Genomic DNA, 19,524 nt, shown 5'->3' with positions numbered 1-19,524 from the left:
AAAATGTTTCTAATATTAATCATAGCGATTGCAATATTAGCACTACACTACTGTATATGAGAATTTACAATGTGTTTTCCTTTTCCCACTAACCACAATGGAAATGGCCCCTGGACATGTGAAAAGGTCCTATATCATGAGTGCCACCAGCTACTAGAAAATGGCCGCCACCATAAACCATATAGAGAAACCTAATGAAAGATGGCCGCCACATCAGGAGACATATACACAGCAGAAGCTAAGGCTCTACTTTGACTGAGACCATAAGAGAAGGCATGCACATGCACGGCAACGTTCCGGAAGTGGGGCAGAAGTGACGTGCTCCGGACTTTCAATGCACCCAGACACCGGAAGTGTGGCGAAAGTGCCACCAATACACAGAAACTGAACTTTTAAAGATGTTCTGTACATTATTTTAAGCTCCAAAACTCTCATTTTGCATGTGGTTTGCTATAGCATCTGCCCACAGGGAGGAAGTTATATTTATATTTGAAGTTTATTACATAGTAAAATAGACCTTTATTAAACAGGATATGATGTCATAACTGAGTTAAGAGCAGTGCAGGTATAAATATGATCCCAGTCCCACTCTGCCTTTTCTACTTGATGAAGTCTGTATGATGGGGCAGCATTTGACCTCTGACTCAGATAAGCACTTTAACTTTTTGCACTTTATGTCATTTTTTTATATATGTGAAATTACCTTGTATCCCATTTTTAGAAAAAGATTGTGAATTCTTAATAAATGTTTTAATTGTTTTAAGTATTTTTTATTTATTTATAGACACCAGCGGTCGCTACCACCATCCTTTTCCTTCCTAAATTCAATTAATTTAGGGATTTACCATCCCAATATTACTTGGGGGATCAGCTGACACCCTATATATCGGGAGTGCCAAAGCAGAACAGCCATATATGTTGGGTTGCAGAGTCTTTATCTTAATTTTCATTTGTTGGACAGTTTTTTCTGTTTTTTATTTTTATTTTTATTGCTAAAAATAAATACTGTAGCCTGGGAAATAATTTAGCATTATAATTACGTTAAGAAATTCAGATTGAACAACAAAGAGAATTGATTGGTGTCAAAAAAATATATAATGAGAAAAAACCTAATAGTGAACCCCTACCACCTTGCGACTTAGATGATTTGTTCTGGGGAATAGAGAGACTCCTCACTAAAGAAGTAAAAATGTGGTGGGATATAAAGGGCCTAGAACATTATATATCAGTTGATAAAATACAAAGAGGTCTGAGAATTTCCAAACAACCCACATTTGGCAATCTTGATACAACCTTTTTAGAAAAATGGGATAAAGTGTTGCACAATTGTTCTATTGATCTGATGAAACTCCTAGTTGAGGAGAAGAAAAAATGTCTATCAGAATTGGAGAACAGTATCAAAAACAAAGAGGCAGAACTGGAACAATTTAAAGGCAAAGAAGATTACAACATCAATGAGAAAGTCCTCATCAAAAATCTAGAACGCATTGAAGAAGAGGTCACTAAAGGCAAAGAGAAAAATTTTCTCAGGGACAAATACGATTATGAACAAGGACGAATCAAGAATTGGAGTAGATTTGGAGCAACAGGACAACCAAACGACAGAACAGTTAAATCATATTGGAAAACAGTATCCATAAAAGGAAAACCAAGACAGAATTCAGATTTGACAACTCCATCCTCAAACACAGGAGCATTAAACAGATTCACAGCCCTACAGAGATTGGGATCAAATACCGACCAAGTTTTTTTACCCCAATGATTAGGAACAAGGCGAAAAGAAATAATGAGGAATACACTGAAAGAAGATTACAGACCAGCATCGCCACTAAAAAGATGCTACACAGAAGAAGAGGAAATTGGGGCAGCAGGAGGGAGAGAGATCAAGAAAAGAACACTAACAACGGATCTAAGAGAAAAAGGGATATTCATTCTATCAAAACATATATTGATGAAATCAGAGGTATCCTTACTCAACAAGGGCCTCACTTTTGCTCCCATGGGAGGTCTTAATAAATTTGAAACATTCATTGACTTAAATAAATTTGTAAGGAAATTAACTCTCAAAAGACATTTTCTTAGGAAGGAAGATGCCATCATCAGCAATTATAAGAATGTCGAAATCAGGTCTGAAACTGGTATCAAAATTCTACCCGTTAGATTCCAAAGGGAGCAATCTTAAAATCTGTTATGAACTGACTGGACCTTTGTGAAACCTAACAGGAGAAAATAAAGGAGAAGAACATCACAAACAAAGAAAGTGAAGCACTTAAAAACCTACAAAAGAACAACGGCATATTCTTAAAACAAGCTGACAAAGGGGTCATAAGGGGTCATAAGGGGTCATAATGGATTGCGACAAATACACCAAAGAATCCTTAAGATTATTGGGGAATGAAACCTCATACAAAAAATGAATAGGCGATCTGAAAGATGCATTTGTTGAAGAATTACGAATACTATTATTACACGGTTTATGTACAGACACTATCACTAAAAGTGAATTTCAATATTTAATGAGATTAGACCCCACTACCACTATATTTCACTTTCTGCCAAAAATTCACAAAAATCAGTCCAACCCACCAGGAAGACCAATAGTGGCAGGTATTGACTGACTTACCTCAAATCTATCTGAATATGCCGATGTTTTTCTAAAAACCTATGTGAAATAATTACCATCTTATTTAAAAGATACCATATCTGTATTAAACGTATTTAAAGACCTTGAATGGAAAGACATGTACATGTGGGTGACTAAAGCCAAAACTTTGGAAAGATCAAAACTGCTGGAATATAAACATAGAGAAAATAAAAAGATTGTACGGCTTTCATTACAACATACAACCGGCAAGAGGCGTCCATTGGCAATTCACTCAATGACCATTGGGGAATTTTACTTATGGACCCGATTCTCAAAGAACTTTTACCTCCACGCCCTGAAATTATTTTCAGAAAATCACGGAATCTAGAGGACATTTTGGCCCCAATTATGTTAACTAATGCACAAGAGGAGAGTCGTTTACTACCTAAATGCACAGGATCACACAAATGTGGCAGATGCAACATATGCAAGTTCCTACATCTGGTTAGGAAGACCTTCACGGACTCAGAAAAAAAGGAGTATAAAATTAAAGACGTTATCAATTGTAACACCCAATCTGTCATATATTTGTTGGAATGAGACTGTGGAAAGCAATATGTCGGAAAAACGAAAAGACCATTGAAAATGAGGATACAAGAACATATCCGAAACATACAGAACAAGGTGGACTCTCATGCTGTCTCAAAACATTTTAACATAACACACAAGTCTAATCCGGAATCATTAACTTTTAAAGCCATCAAATTGGTCAAACTGGGAGAAAGAGGAGGCGACTTAGCCAATAAACTTTCATGAAGAGAGATGTTCTGGATATTCCAGTTACGGACTCTACACCCGATGGGGTTTAATGAGAACTACGAAATTGCTCCATTTTTATGAAAGAACATCACACTGGAGAGCGAACAGTATTCCCCATTTTCCACCCCACATATCCTACCCCACTTTCCCTACCACCACCACCCACTCATGTTCACATCCTGCACTATATCACTGTATTGATAGTCATTGACACTGTTATGGTCAATTAACCACCACTTAATTCACTGTAGCGGGCAACACAGGCATGGTTAAAAAAGAAAATATTCTACAGTCAAACCACACTGGAAAGGCACAATGTCGACCGAACTTGGAAGCAAAGCAGTGTTGGGCCTGATCAGTACCAGCAAGGGAGACCACCTGGGAAGATCAGGTGCTGTAAACTAAACTCGTAATACCGAATATGCTGTCTGTGCATACTAGATAACACAAATAATTAATATATCAATACACATAGAAGCACCATTATGACAAAGCTATACAATAGTGCACATATTCACTTTAATACATAAAAGCACCATTACAACAAATGCTATACAATAGTGCACGTATTGACTTTAATATTTAATATCACTGATATATTAAAAATGTTAATTGTCATGGCACTATCACAATCCTCTTTAAATCTCCATTTTCTTTTATCTTTATATATTTGTATACATTTTTAAATATTTTTATATATATTTCTTTATATATTTATATATTTATATTTTTATATAGATATTTTTCCATGCATGTTTATTTATACACTTATTTTTACATATCTCTACATTCAATTAACAGTATTTACATTTTTCTAAATAGACCTATACATGGTGTTTGACAAAATGTTACTAATATTAATCTTAGTGATTGCAATATTAGCACTACTGTATATGAGAATTTACAATGTGTTTTCCTTTTCCCACTAACCACAATGGAAATGGCCCCTGGACATGTGAAAAGGTCCTATATCATGAGTGCCACAAGCTACTAGAAAATGGCCGCCACCATAAACCATATAGAGAAACCTAATGAAAGATGGCCGCCACATCAGGAGACATATACACAGCAGAAGCTAAGGCTCTACTTTGACTGAGACCATAAGAGAAGGCATGCACATGCACGGCAACGTTCCGGAAGTGGGGCAGAAGTGACGTGCTCCGGACTTTCAATGCACCCAGACACCGGAAGTGTGGCGAAAGTGCCACCAATACACAGAAACTGAACTTTTAAAGATGTTCTGTACATTATTTTAAGCTCCAAAACTCTCATTTTTCATGTGGTTTGCTATAGCATCTGCCCACAGGGAGAAAGTTATATTTATATTTGAAGTTTATTACATAGTAAAATAGACCTTTATTAAACAGGATATGATGTCATAACTGAGTTAAGAGCAGTGCAGATATAAATATGAGCCCAGTCCCACTCTGCATTTACTACTTGATGAAGTCTGTATGATGGGGCAGCATTTGACCTCTGACTCAGATAAACACTTTAACTTTTTGTACTTTATGTCATTTTTTTATATATGTGAAATTACCTTGTATCCCATTTTTAGAAAAAGATTGTGAATTCTTAATAAATGTTTTAATTGTTTTAAGTATTTTTTATTTATTTATAGACACCAGCAGTCGCTACCCCCATCCTTTTCCTTCCTAAATTCAATTAATTTAGAGATTTACCATCCCAATATTACTTGGGGGATCAGCAGACACCCTATATATTGGGAGTGTCAAAGCAGAACAGCCATATATGTTGGGTTGCAGAGTCTTTATCTTAATTTTCATTTGTTGGACAGTTTTTTCCGTTTTTTTTGTGATTTTTATTGGTAACAATAATTACTGTAGCCTGGGAAATAATTTAGCATTATAATTACGTTAAGAAATTCAGATTGAACAACAAAGAGAATTGATTGGTGTCAAAAAATTATATAATGAGAATAAACCTAATAGTGAACCCCTCCCACCTTGCGACTTAGATGATTTGTTCTGGGGAATAGAGAGACTCCTCACTAAAGAAGTAAAAATGTGGTGGGATATAAAGGGCCTAGAACACTATATATCAGTTGATAAAATACCAAGAGGTCTGAGAATTTCCAAACAACCCACATTTGGCAATCTTGATACAACCTTTTTAGAAAAATGGGATAAAGTGTTGCACAATTGTTCTATTGATCTGATGAAACTCCTAGTTGAGGAGAAGAAAAAATGTCTATCAGAATTGGAGAACAGTATCAAAAACAAAGAGGCAGAACTGGAACCATTTAAAGGCAAAGAAGATTACAACATCAATGAGAAAGTCCTCATCAAAAAACTAGAACGCATTGAAGAAGATGTCACTAAAGGCAAAGAGAAAAATTTTCTCAGGGACAAATACGATTATGAACAAGGACGAATCAAGAATTGGAGTAGATTTGGAGCAACAGGACAACCAAACGACAGAACAGTTAAATCATATTGGAAAACAGTACCCATAAAAGGAAAACCAAGACAGAATTCAGATTTGACAACTCCATCCTCAAACACAGGAACATTTTAACAGATTCACAGCCCTACAGAGATTGGGATCAAATACCGACCAAGTTTTTTTACCCCAATGATTAGGAACAAGGCCAAAAGAAATAATGAGGAATACACTGAAAGAAGATTACAGACCAGCATTGCCACTAAAAAGATGCTACACAGAAGTAGAGGAAATTGGGGCAGCAGGAGGGAGAGAGATCAAGAAAAGAACACTAACAACGGCTCTAAGAGAAAAAGGGATATTCATTCTATCAAAACATATATTGATGAAATCAGAGGTATCCTTACTTAACAAGGGCCTCACTTTTGCTCCCATGGGAGGTCTTAACAAATTTGAAACATTCATTGACTTAAATAAATTTGTAAGGAAATTAACTCTCAAAAGACATTTTCTTAGGAAGGAAGATGCCATCATCAGCAATTATGAGAATGTCGAAATCAGGTCTGAAACTGGTATCAAAATTCTACCCGTTAGATTCCAAAGGGAGCAATCTTAAAATCTGTTATGAACTGACTGGACCTTTGTGAAACCTAACAGGAGAAAATAAAGGAGAAGAACATCACAAACAAAGAAAGTGAAGCACTTAAAAACCTACAAAAGAACAAAGGCATATTCTTAAAACAAGCTGACAAAGGGGTCATAAGGGGTCATAAGGGGTCATAATGGATTGCGACAAATACACCAAAGAAGCCTTAAGATTATTGGGGAATGAAACCTCATACGAAAAATTAATAGGCGATCTGAAATATGCATTTGTTGAAGAATTACGAATACTATTATTACACGGTTTATGTACAGACACTATCACTAAAAGTGAATCTCAATATTTAATGAGATTAGACCCCACTACCCCTATATTTCACTTTCTGCCAAAAATTCACAAAAATCAGTCCAACCCACCAGGAAGACCAATAGTGGCCGGTATTGACTGACTTACCTCAAATCTATCTGAATATGTCGATGTTTTTCTAAAAACCTATGTGAAATAATTACCATCTTAGTTAAAAGATACCATATCTGTATTAAACTTATTGAAAGACCTTGAATGGAAAGACATGTACATGTGGGTGACTAAAGCCAAAACTTTGGAAAGATCAAAACTGCTGGAATATAAACATAGAGAAAATAAAAAGATTGTACGGCTTTCATTACAACATACAACCGGCAAGAGGCGTCCATTGGCAATTCACTCAATGACCATTGGGGAATTTTACTAATGGACCCGATTCTCAAAGAACTTTTACCTCCACGCCCTGAAATTATTTTCAGAAAATCACGGAATCTAGAGGACATTTTGGCCCCAATTATGTTAACTAATGCACAAGAGGAGAGTCGTTTACTACCTAAATGCACAGGATCACACAAATGTGGCATATGCGACATATGCAAGTTCCTACATCTGGTTAGGAAGACCTTCACGGACTCAGAAAAAAAGGAGTATAAAATTAAAGACTTTATCAATTGTAACACCCAATCTGTCATATATTTGTTGGAATGAGACTGTGGAAAGCAATATGTCGGAAAAACGAAAAGACCATTGAAAATGAGGATACAAGAACATATCCGAAACATACAGAACAAGGTGGAATCTCATGCTGTCTCAAAACATTTTAACATAACACACAAGTCTAATCCGGAATCACTAACTTTTAAAGCCATCAAATTGGTCAAACTGGGAGAAAGAGGAGGCGACTTAGCCAATAAACTTTCATAAAGAGAGATGTTCTGGATATTCCAGTTACGGACTCTACACCCGATGGGGTTTAATTAGAACTACGAAATTGCTCCGTTTTTATGAAAGAACATCACACTGAAGAGCGAACAGTATTACCCATTTTCCACCCCACATATCCTACCCCACTTTCCCTACCACCACCACCCACTCATGTTCACATCCTGCACTATATCACTGTATTGGTAGTCATTGACACTGTTATGGTCAATTAACCACCACTTAATTCACTGTAGCGGGCAACACAGGCATGGTTAAAAAAGAAAATATTCTACCGTCAAACCGCACTGGAAAGGCCCAATCTCGACCGAACTTGGAAGCAAAGCAGTGTTGGCCTGATCAGTACCAGCAAGGGAGACCACCTGGGAAGATCAGTTGCTGTAAACTAAACTCGTAATACCGAATATGCTGTCTGTGCATACTAGATAACACAAATAATTAATATATCAATACACATAGAAGCACCATTATGACAAAGCTATACAATAGTGCACATATTCACTTTAATACATAAAAGCACCATTACAACAAATGCTATACAATAGTGCACGTATTGACTTTAATATTTAATATCACTGATATATTAAAAATGTTAATTGTCATGGCACTATCACAATCCTCTTTAAATCTCCATTTTCTTTTATCTTTATATATTTGTATACATTTTTAAATATTTTTACATATATTTCTTTATATATTTATATATTTATATTTTTATATAGATATTTTGCCATGCATGTTTATTTATACACTTATTTTTACATATCTCTAAATTCAAATACCAGTATTTACATTTTTCTAAATAGACCTATACATGGTTTTTGACAAAATGTTACTAATATTAATCATAGCGATTGCAATATTAGCACTTCTGTATATGAGAATTTACAATGTGTTTTCCCTTTTCCCACTAACCACAATGGAAATGGCTCCTGGACATGTGAAAAGGTCCTATATCATGAGTGCCACAAGCAACTAGAAAATGGCCGCCACCATAAACCATATAGAGAAACCTAATGAAAGATGGCCACCACATCAGGAGACATATACACAGCAGAAGCTAAGGCTCTACTTTGACTGAGACCATAAGAGAAGGCATGCACATGCATGGCAACGTTCCGGAAGTGGGGTAGAAGTGACGTGCTCCGGACTTTCAATGCACCCGGACACCGGAAGTGTGGCGAAAGTGCCACCGATACACAGAAACTGAACTTTTAAAGATGTTCTGTACATTATTTTAAGCTCCAAAACTCTCGTTTTTCATGTGGTTTGCTATAGCATCTGCCCACAGGGAGGAAGTTATATTTATATTTGAAGTTTATTACATAGTAAAATAGACCTTTATTAAACAGGATATGATGTCATAACTGAGTTAAGAGCAGTGCAGGTATAAATATGAGCCCAGTCCCACTCTGCCTTTACTACTTGATGAAGTCTGTATGATGGGGCAGCATTTGACCTCTGACTCAGATAAGCACTTTAACTTTTTGCACTTTATGTCATTTTTTTATATATGTGAAATTACCTTGTATCCCATTTTTAGAAAAAGATTGTGAATTCTTAATAAATGTTTTAATTGTTTTAAGTATTTTTTATTTATTTATAGACACCAGTGGTCGCTACCCCCATCCTTTTCCTTCCTAAATTCAATTAATTTAGGATTTACCATCCCAATATTACTTGGGGGATCAGCAGACACCCTATATATCGGGAGTGTCAAAGCAGAACAGCCATCTATGTTGGGTTGCAGAGTCTTTATCTTAATTTTCATTTGTTGGACAGTTTTTTCCGCTTTTTTTGTGATTTTATTGGTAACAATAGTTACTGTAGCCTGGGAAATAATTTAGCATTATAATTACGTTAAGAAATTCAGATTGAACAACAAAGAGATTGATTGGTGTCAAAAAATATATAATGAGAAAAAGCCTAATATTGAACCCCTCCCACCTTGCGACTTAGATGATTTGTTCTTGGGAATAGAGAGACTCCACACTAAAGAAGTAAAAATGTGGTGGGATATAAAGGGCCTAGAACACTATATATCAGTTGATAAAATAGCAAGAGGTCTGAGGATTTCCAAACACCCCACATTTGGCAATCTTGATACAACCTTTTTAGAAAAATGGGATAAAATGTTGCACAACTGTTCAATTGATCTGATGAAACTCCTAGTTGAGGAGAAGAAAAAATGTCTATCAGAATTGGAGAACAGTATCAAAAACAAAGAGGCAGAACTGGAACCATTTAAAGGCAAAGAAGATTACAACATCAATGAGAAAGTCCTCATCAAAAAACTAGAACGCATTGAAGAAGAGGTCACTAAAGGCAAAGAGAAAAATTTTCTCAGGGACAAATACGATTATAAACAAGGACGAATCAAGAATTGGAGTAGATTTGGAGCAACAGGACAACCAAACGACAGAACAGTTAAATCATATTGGAAAACAGTACCCATAAAAGGAAAACCAAGACAGAATTCAGATTTGACAACTCCATCCTCAAACACAGGAACATCAAACAGATTCACAGCCCTACAGAGATTGGGATCAAATACCGACCAAGTTTTTTTACCCCAATGATTAGGAACAAGGCCAAAAGAAATAATGAGGAATACACTGAAAGAAGATTACAGACCAGCATCACCACTAAAAAGATGCTACACAGAAGAAGAGGAAATTGGGGCAGCAGGAGGGAGAGAGATCAAGAAAAGAACACTAACAACGGATCTAAGCGAAAAAGGGATATTCATTCTATCAAAACATATATTGACGAAACCAGAGGTATCCTTACTCAACAAGGGCCTCACTTTTGCTCCCATGGGAGGGCTTAACAAATTTGAAACATTCATTGTCTTAAATAAATTTGTAAGGACATTAACTCTCAAAATACATTTTCTTAGGAAGGAAGATGCCATCATCAGCAATTATGAGAATCAGTCGAAATCAGGTCTGAAACTGGTATCAAAATACTACCCGTTAGATTCCAAAGGGAGCAATCTTAAAATCTGTTATGAACTGACTGGACCTTTGTGAAACCTAACAGGAGAAAATAAAGGAGAAGAACATCACAAACCAAGAAAGTGAAGCACTTAAAAACATACAAAAGAACAACGGCATATTCTTAAAACAAGCTGACAAAGGGTTCATAAGGGGTCATAATGGATCGCGACAAATACACCAAAGAAGCCTTAAGATTATTGGGGAATGAAACCTCATACGAAAAATTAATAGGCGATCTGAAAGATGCATTTGTTGAAGAATTACGAATACTATTATTACACGGTTTATGTACAGACACTATCACTAAAAGTGAATTTCAATATTTAATGAGATTAGACCCCACTACCCCTATATTTTACTTTCTGCCAAAAATTCACAAAAATCAGTCCAACCCACCAGGAAGACCAATAGTGGCAGGTATTGACTGACTTACCTAAAATCTATCTGAATTTGCAGATGTTTTTCTAAAAACCTATGTGAAATAATTACCATCTTATTTAAAAGATACCATATCTGTATTAAACGTATTGAAAGACCTTGAATGGAAAGACACGTACATGTGGGTGACTAAAGCCAAAACTTTGGAAAGATCAAAACTGCTGGAATATAAACATAGAGAAAATAAAAAGATTGTACGGCGTTCATTACAACATACAACCGGCAAGAGGTGTCCATTGGCAATTCACTCAATGACCATTGTGGAATTTTACTAATGGCCCCGATTCTCAAAGAACTTTTACCTCCACGCCCTGAAATTATTTTCAGAAAATCACGGAATCTAAAGGACATTTTGGCCCCAAGTATGTTAACTAATGCACAAGAGGAGAGTCGTTTACTACCTAAATGCACAGGATCACACAAATGTGGCAGATGCAACATATGCAAGTTCCTACATCTGGTTAGGAAGACCTTCACGGACTCAGAAAAAATGGAGTATAAAATTAAAGACTTTATCAATTGTAACACCCAATCTGTCATATATTTGTTGGAATGAGACTGTGGAAAGCAATATGTCGGAAAAACGAAAAGACCATTGAAAATGAGCATACAAGAACATATCCGAAACATACAGAACAAGGTGGACTCTCATGCTGTCTCAAAACATTTTAACATAACACACAAGTCTAATCCGCAATCACTAACTTTTAAAGCCATCAAATTGGTCAAACTGGGAGAAATAGGAGGCGACTTAGCCAATAAACTTTCACGAAGAGAGATGTTCCGGATATTCCAGTTACGGACTCTACACCCGATGGGGTTTAATGAGAACTACGAAATTGCTCCATTTTTATGAAAGAACATCACACTGGAGAGCGAACAGTATTCCCCATTTTCCACCCCACATATCCTACCCCACTTTCCCTACCACCACCACCCACTCATGTTCACATCCTGCACTATATCACTGTATTGGTAGTCATTGACACTGTTATGGTCAATTAACCACCACTTAGTTCACTGTAGCGGGCAACACAGGCATGGTTAAAAAAGAAAATATTCTACAGTCAAACCACACTGGAAAGGCCCAATCTTGACCGAACTTGGAAGCAAAGCAGTGTTGGGCCTGATCAGTACCAGCAAGGGAGACCACCTGGGAAGATCAGGTGCTGTAAACTAAACTTGTAATACCGAATATGCTGTCTGTGCATACTAGATAACACAAATAATTAATATATCAATACACATAGAAGCACCATTATGACAAAGCTATACAATAGTGCACATATTCACTTTAATACATAAAAGCACCATTACAACAAATGCTATACAATAGTGCACGTATTGACTTTAATATTTAATATCACTGATATATTAAAAATGTTAATTGTCATGGCACTATCACAATCCTCTTTAAATCTCCATTTTCTTTTATCTTTATATATTTGTATACATTTTTAAATATTTTTATAAATATTTCTTTAAATATTTATATATTTATAGCTATACTTTTATATAGATATTTTTCCATGCATGTTTATTTATACACTTATTTTTACATATCTCTACATTCAATTACCAGTATTTACATTTTTTTAAATAGACCTATACATGGTGTTTGACAAAATGTTACTAATATTAATCATAGCGATTGCAATATTAGCACTACTGTATATGAGAATTTATAATGTGTTTTCCTTTTTTCACTAACCATAATGGAAATGGCCCCTGGACATGTGAAAAGGTCCTATATCATGAGTACCATAAGCTACTAGAAAAGGGCCACCACCGTAAACCATATAAAGAAACCTAATGAAAGATGGCCGCCACATCAGGAGACATATACACAGCAGAAGCTAAGGCTCTACTTTGACTGAGACCATAAGAGAAGGCATGCACATGCACGGCAACGTTCCGGAAGTGGGGCAGAAGTGACGTGCTCCGGACTTTCAATGCACCCAGACACCGGAAGTGTGGTGAAAGTGCCACCAATACACAGAAACTGAACTTTTAAAGATGTTCTGTACATTATTTTAAGCTCCAAAACTCTCATTTTTCATGTGGTTTGCTATAGCATCTGCCCACAGGGAGAAAGTTATATTTATATTTGAAGTTTATTACATAGTAAAATAGACCTTTATTAAACAGGATATGATGTCATAACTGAGTTAAGAGCAGTGCAGATATAAATATGAGCCCAGTCCCACTCTGCCTTTACTACTTGATGAAGTCTGTATGATGGGGCAGCATTTGACCTCTGACTCAGATAAGCACTTTAACTTTTTGCACTTTATGTCATTTTTTTATATATGTGAAATTACCTTGTATCCCATTTTTAGAAAAAGATTGTGAATTCTTAATAAATGTTTTAATTGTTTTACGTATTTTTTATTTATTTATAGACACCAGCGGTCGCTAGCCCCTTCCTTTTTCTTCCTAAATTCAATTAATTTAGGGATTTACCATCCCAATATTACTTGGGGGATCAGCAGACACCCTATATATCGGGAGTGTCAAAGCAGAACAGCCATATATGTTGGGTTGCAGAGTCTTTATCTTAATTTTAATTTGTTGGACAGTTTTTTCCATTTTTTTTGTGATTTTTATTGGTAACAATAATTACTGTAGCCTGGGAAATAATTTAGCATTATAATTACGTTAAGAAATTCAGATTGAACAACAAAGAGAATTGATTGTTGTCAAAAAAATATATAATGAGAAAAAACCTAATAGTGAACCCCTACCACCTTGCGACTTAGATGATTTGTTCTGGGGAATAGAGAGACTCCTCACTAAAGAAGTAAAAATGTGGTCGGATATAAAGGGCATACAACACTATATATCAGTTGATAAAATACCAAAAGGTCTGAGAATTTCCAAACAACCCACATTTGGCAATCTTGATACAACCTTTTTAGAAAAATGGGATAAAGTGTTGCACAATTGTTCTATTGATCTGATGAAACTCCTAGTTGAGGAGAAGAAAAAATGTCTATCAGAATTGGAGAACAGTATCAAAAACAAAGAGGCAGAACTGGAACCATTTAAAGGCAAAGAAGATTACAACATCAATGAGAAAGTCCTCATCAAAAAACTAGAACGCATTGAAGAAGATGTCACTAAAGGCAAAGAGAAAAATTTTCTCAGGGACAAATACGATTATGAACAAGGACGAATCAAGAATTGGAGTAGATTTGGAGCAACAGGACAACCAAACGACAGAACAGTTAAATCATATTGGAAAACAGTACCCATAAAAGGAAAACCAAGACAGAATTCATATGTGACAACTCCATCCTCAAACACAGGGACATCAAACAGATTCACAGCCCTACAGAGATTGGGATCAAATACCGACCAAGTTTTTTTACCCCCAATGATTAGGAACAAGGCCAAAAGAAATAATGAGGAATACACTGAAAGAAGATTACAGACCAGCATCGCCACTAAAAAGATGCTACACAGAAGAAGAGGAAATTGGGGCAGCAAGAGGGAGAGAGATCAAGAAAAGAACACTAACAACGGATCTAAGAGAAAAAGGGATAGTCATTCTATCAAAACATATATTGACGAAATCAGAGGTATCCTTACTCAACAAGGGCCTCCCTTTTGCTCCCATGGGAAGTCTTAACAAATTTGAAACATTCATTGACTTAAATAAATTTGTAAGGAAATTAACTCTCAAAAGACATTTTCTTAGGAAGGAAGATGCCATCATCAGCAATTATGAGAATCAGTCGAAATCAGGTCTTAAACTGGTATCGAAATACTACCCATTAGATTCCAAAGGGAGCAATCTTAAAATCTGTTATGAACTGACTGGACTTTTGTGAAACCTAACAGGAGAAAATAAAGGAGAAGAACATCACAAACCAAGAAAGTGAAGCACTTAAAAACCTACAAAAGGACAACGGCATATTCATAAACCAAGCTGACAAAGGGGGGAGGGCCTGGTCATAATGGATCGTTACAAATACACCAAAGAAGCCTTAAGATTATTGGGGAATTAAACCTTATACGAAAAATTAATAGGCGATCTGAAAGATGCATTTGTTGAAGAATTACGAATACTATTATTACACGGTTTATGTACAGACACTATCACTAAAAGTGAATTTCAATATTTAATGAGATTAGACCCCACTACCCCTATATTTCACTTTCTGCCAAAAATTCACAAAAATCAGTCCAACCCACCAGGAAGACCAATAGTGGCAGGTATTGACTGACTTACCTCGATTCAATCTGAATATGCCGATGTTTTTCTAAAAACCTATGTGAAATAATTACCATCTTATTTAAAAGATACCATCTCTGTATTAAACGTATTGAAAGACCTTGAATGGAAAGACACGTACATGTGGGTGACTAAAGCCAAAACTTTGGAAAGATCAAAACTGCTGGAATATAAACATAGAGAAAATAAAAAGATTGTACAGCGTCCATTACAACATACAACCGGCAAGAGGCGTCCATTGGCAATTCCCTCAATGACCATTGGGGAATTTTACTAATGGACCCGATTCTCAAAGAACTTTTACCTCCACGCCCTGAAATTATTTTCAGAAAATCACAAAATCTAAAGGACATTTTGGCCCCAAGTATGTTAACTAATGCACAAGAGGAGAGTCATTTACTACCTAAATGCACAGGATCACACAAATGTGGCAGATGCAACATATGCAAGTTCCTACATCTGGTTAGGAAGACCTTCACGGACTCAGAAAAAAAGGAGTATAAAATTAAAGACTTTATCAATTGTAACACCCAATCTGTCATATATTTGTTGGAATGAGACTGTGGAAAGCAATATGTCAGAAAAACGAAAAGACCATTGAAAATGAGGATACAAGAACATATCCGAAACACACAGTCCACATCAGGAGACATATACACAGCAGAAGCTAAAGCTCTACTTTGACTGAGACCATAAGAGAAGGCATGCACATGCACGGCAATGATCCAGAAGTGGGGAAGAAGTGACATGCTCCGTACTTTCAATGCACCCGGACACCGGAAGTGTGGCGAAAGTGCCACCAATACACAGAAACTGAATTTTTAAAGATGTTCTGTACATTATTTTAAGCTCCAAAACTCTTGTTTTTCATGTGGTTTGCTATAGCATCTGCCAACAGGGAGGAAGTTATATTTATATTTGAAGTTTATTACATAGTAAAATAGACCTTTATTAAACAGGATATGATGTCATAATTGAGTTAAGAGCAGTGCAGGTATAAATATGAGCCCAGTCCCACTCTGCCTTTACTTCTTGATGAAGTCTGTATGATGGGGCAGCAATTGACCTCTGACTCAGATAAGCACTTTAACTTTTTGCACTTTATGTCATTTTTATATATATGTGAAATTACCTTGTATCCCATTTTTAGAAAAAGATTGTGAATTCTTAATAAATGTTTTAATTGTTTTTAGTACTTTTTATTTATTTATAGACACCAGTGGTCGCTACCCCATCCTTTTCTTCCTAAATTCAATTAATTTAGGGATTTACCATCCTAGTATTACTTAAAGGAATCAGCAGACACCCTATATATTGGGAGTGTTAAAGCAGAACAGCCATATATGTTGGGTTGCAGAGTCTTTATCTTAATTTTCATTTGTGGGACAGTTTTTTTCCGTTTTCTTGTGATTTTTGTTGGTAACAATAATTACTGTAGCCTGGGAAATAATTTAGCATTATAATTACGTTAAGAAATTCAGATTGAACAACAAAGAGAATTGATTGGTGTCAAAAAAAAATATATAATGAGAAAAAACCTAATAGCGAACCCCTCCCACCTTGCGACTTAGATGATTTGTTCTGGGGAATAGAGAGACTCCTCACTAAAGAAGTAAAAACGTGGTGGGATATAAAGGGCCTAGAACATTATATATCAGTTGATAAAATACAAAGAGGTCTGAGAATTTCCAAACAACCCACATTTGGCAATCTTGATACAACCTTTTTAGAAAAATGGGATAAAGTGTTGCACAACTGTTCTATTGATTTGATGAAACTCCTAGTTGAGGAGAAGAAAAAATGTCTATCAGAATTGGAGAACAGTATCAAAAACAAAGAGGCAGAACTGTAACCATTTAAAGGCAAAGAAGATTATAACATCAATGAGAAAGTCCTCATCAAAAAACTAGAACGCATTGAAGAAGAGGTCACTAAAGGCAAAGAGAAAAATTTTCTCAGGGACAAATACGATTATGAACAAGGACAAATCAAGAATTGGAGTAGATTTGGAGCAACAGGACAACCAAACGACAGAACAGTTAAATCATATTGGAAAACAGTACCCATAAAAGGAAAACTAAGACAGAATTCAGATGTGACAACTCCATCCTCAAACACAGGGACATCAAACAGATTCACAGCTCTACAGAGATTGGGATCAAATACCGACCAAGTTTTTTTTACCCCAATGATTAGGAACAAGGCCAAAAGAAATAATGAGGAATACACTGAAAGAAGATTACAGACCAGCATCGCCACTAAAAAGATGCTACACAGAAGAAGAGGAAATTGGGGCAGCAGGAGGGAGAGAGATCAAGAAAAGAACACTAACAACGGACCTAAGAGAATAAGGGATATTCATATATCAAAACATATTGACGAAACCAGAGGTATCCTTACTCAACAAGGGCATTACTTTTGCTCCCATGGGAGGTCTTAACAAATTTGAAACATTCATTGACCTAAATAAATTTGTAAGGAAATTAACTCTCAAAAGACATTTTCTTAGGAAGGAAGATGCCATCATCAGCAATTATGAGAATCAGTCAAAATTAGGTCTGAAACTGGTATCGAAATACTACCCGTTAGATTCCAAAGGGAGCAATCTTAAAGTCTGTTATGAACTGACTGGACCTTTGTGAAACCTAACAGGAGAAAATAAAGGAGAAGAACATCACAAACCAAGAAAGTGAAGCACTTAAAAACCTGCAAAAGAACAACAGCATATTCATAAAACAAGCTGATACAGGGGGGAGGGCCTGGTCATAATGGATCGCAACAAATACACCAAAGAAGTCATAAGATTATTGGGGATTGAAACCTCATATGAAAAATGAATAGGCAATCTGAAAGATGCATTTGTTGAAGAATTACGAATACTATTATTACACGGTTTATGTACAGACACTATCACTAAAAGTGAATTTCAATATTTAATGAGATTAGACCCCACTACCCCTATATGTCACTTTCTGCCAAAAATTCACAAAAATAAGTTCAACCCACCAGGAAGACCAATAGAGGCTTGGTATTGACTGACTTACCTCGAATCTATCTGAATATGCCAATGTTTTTCTAAAAACCTATGTGAAATAATTACTATCTTATTTATAAGATACCATCTCTGTATTAAACGTATTGAAAGACCTTGAATGGAAAGACACGTACATGTGGGTGACTAAAGCCAAAACTTTGGAAAGATCAAAACTGCTGAAATATAAACATAGAGAAAATAAAAAGATTGTACAGCGTCCATTACAACATACAACCGGCAAGAGGCGTCCATTGGCAATTCACTCAATGACCATTGGGGAATTTTACTAATGGACCCGATTCTCAAAGAACTTTTACCTCCACGCCCTGAAATTATTTTCAGAAAATCACAGAATCTAAAGGACATTTTGGCCCCAAGTATGTTAACTAATGCACAAGAGGAGAGTCATTTACTACCTAAATGCACAGGATCTCACAAATGTGGCAGATGCAACATATGAAAGTTCCTACATCTGGTTAGGAAGACCTTCACGGACTCAGAAAAAAAGGAGTATAAAATTAAAGACTTTATCAATTGTTACACCCAATCTGTCATATATTTTTTGGAATGAGACTGTGGAAAGCAATATGTCAGAAAAATAAAAGACCATTGAAAATGAGGATACAAGAACATATCCAAAACATACAGTCCACATCAGGAGACATATACAAAGCAGAAGCTAAGGCTCTACTTTGACTGAGACCATAAGAGAAGGCATGCACATGCACGGCAACGATCCGGAAGTGGGGAAGAAGTGACGTGCTCCGGACTTTCAATGCACCCGGACACCGGAAGTGTGGCGAAAGTGCCACCAATACACAGAAACTGAACTTTTAAAGATGTTCTGTACATTATTTTAAGCTCCAAAACTCTCGTTTTTCATGTGGTTTGCTATAGCATCTGCCCACAGGGAGGAAGTTATATTTATATTTGAAGTTTATTACATAGTAAAATAGACCTTTATTAAACAGGATATGATGTCATAATTGAGTTAAGAGCAATGCAGGTATAAATATGAGCCCAGTCCCACTCTGCCTTTACTACTTGATGAAGTCTTTATGATGGAGCAGCATTTGACCTCTGACTCAGATAAGCACTTTAACTTTTTGCACTTTATGTCATTTTTTTATATATGTGAAATTACCTTGTATCCCATTT

At 36.0% G+C, this 19,524-nt stretch overlaps 2 pseudogenes; both read left to right on the top strand.

The window, feature by feature from the left end:
• Positions 1-3,687: 3,687 nt before the first annotated feature.
• On the top strand, positions 3,688-3,806 carry LOC134937581 (5S ribosomal RNA; annotated as a pseudogene).
• An 8,348-nt stretch (positions 3,807-12,154) lies between these two features.
• Positions 12,155-12,273, top strand: LOC134939161 (5S ribosomal RNA; annotated as a pseudogene).
• Positions 12,274-19,524: the final 7,251 nt, after the last annotated feature.

Source organism: Pseudophryne corroboree, chromosome 6 (genome assembly GCF_028390025.1).
Source record: "Pseudophryne corroboree isolate aPseCor3 chromosome 6, aPseCor3.hap2, whole genome shotgun sequence".
NCBI lineage: Eukaryota > Metazoa > Chordata > Amphibia > Anura > Myobatrachidae > Pseudophryne > Pseudophryne corroboree.
The sequence above is the reverse complement of the archived record's forward strand: the minus strand, read 5'-3'. Positions and strand labels throughout refer to the sequence as shown.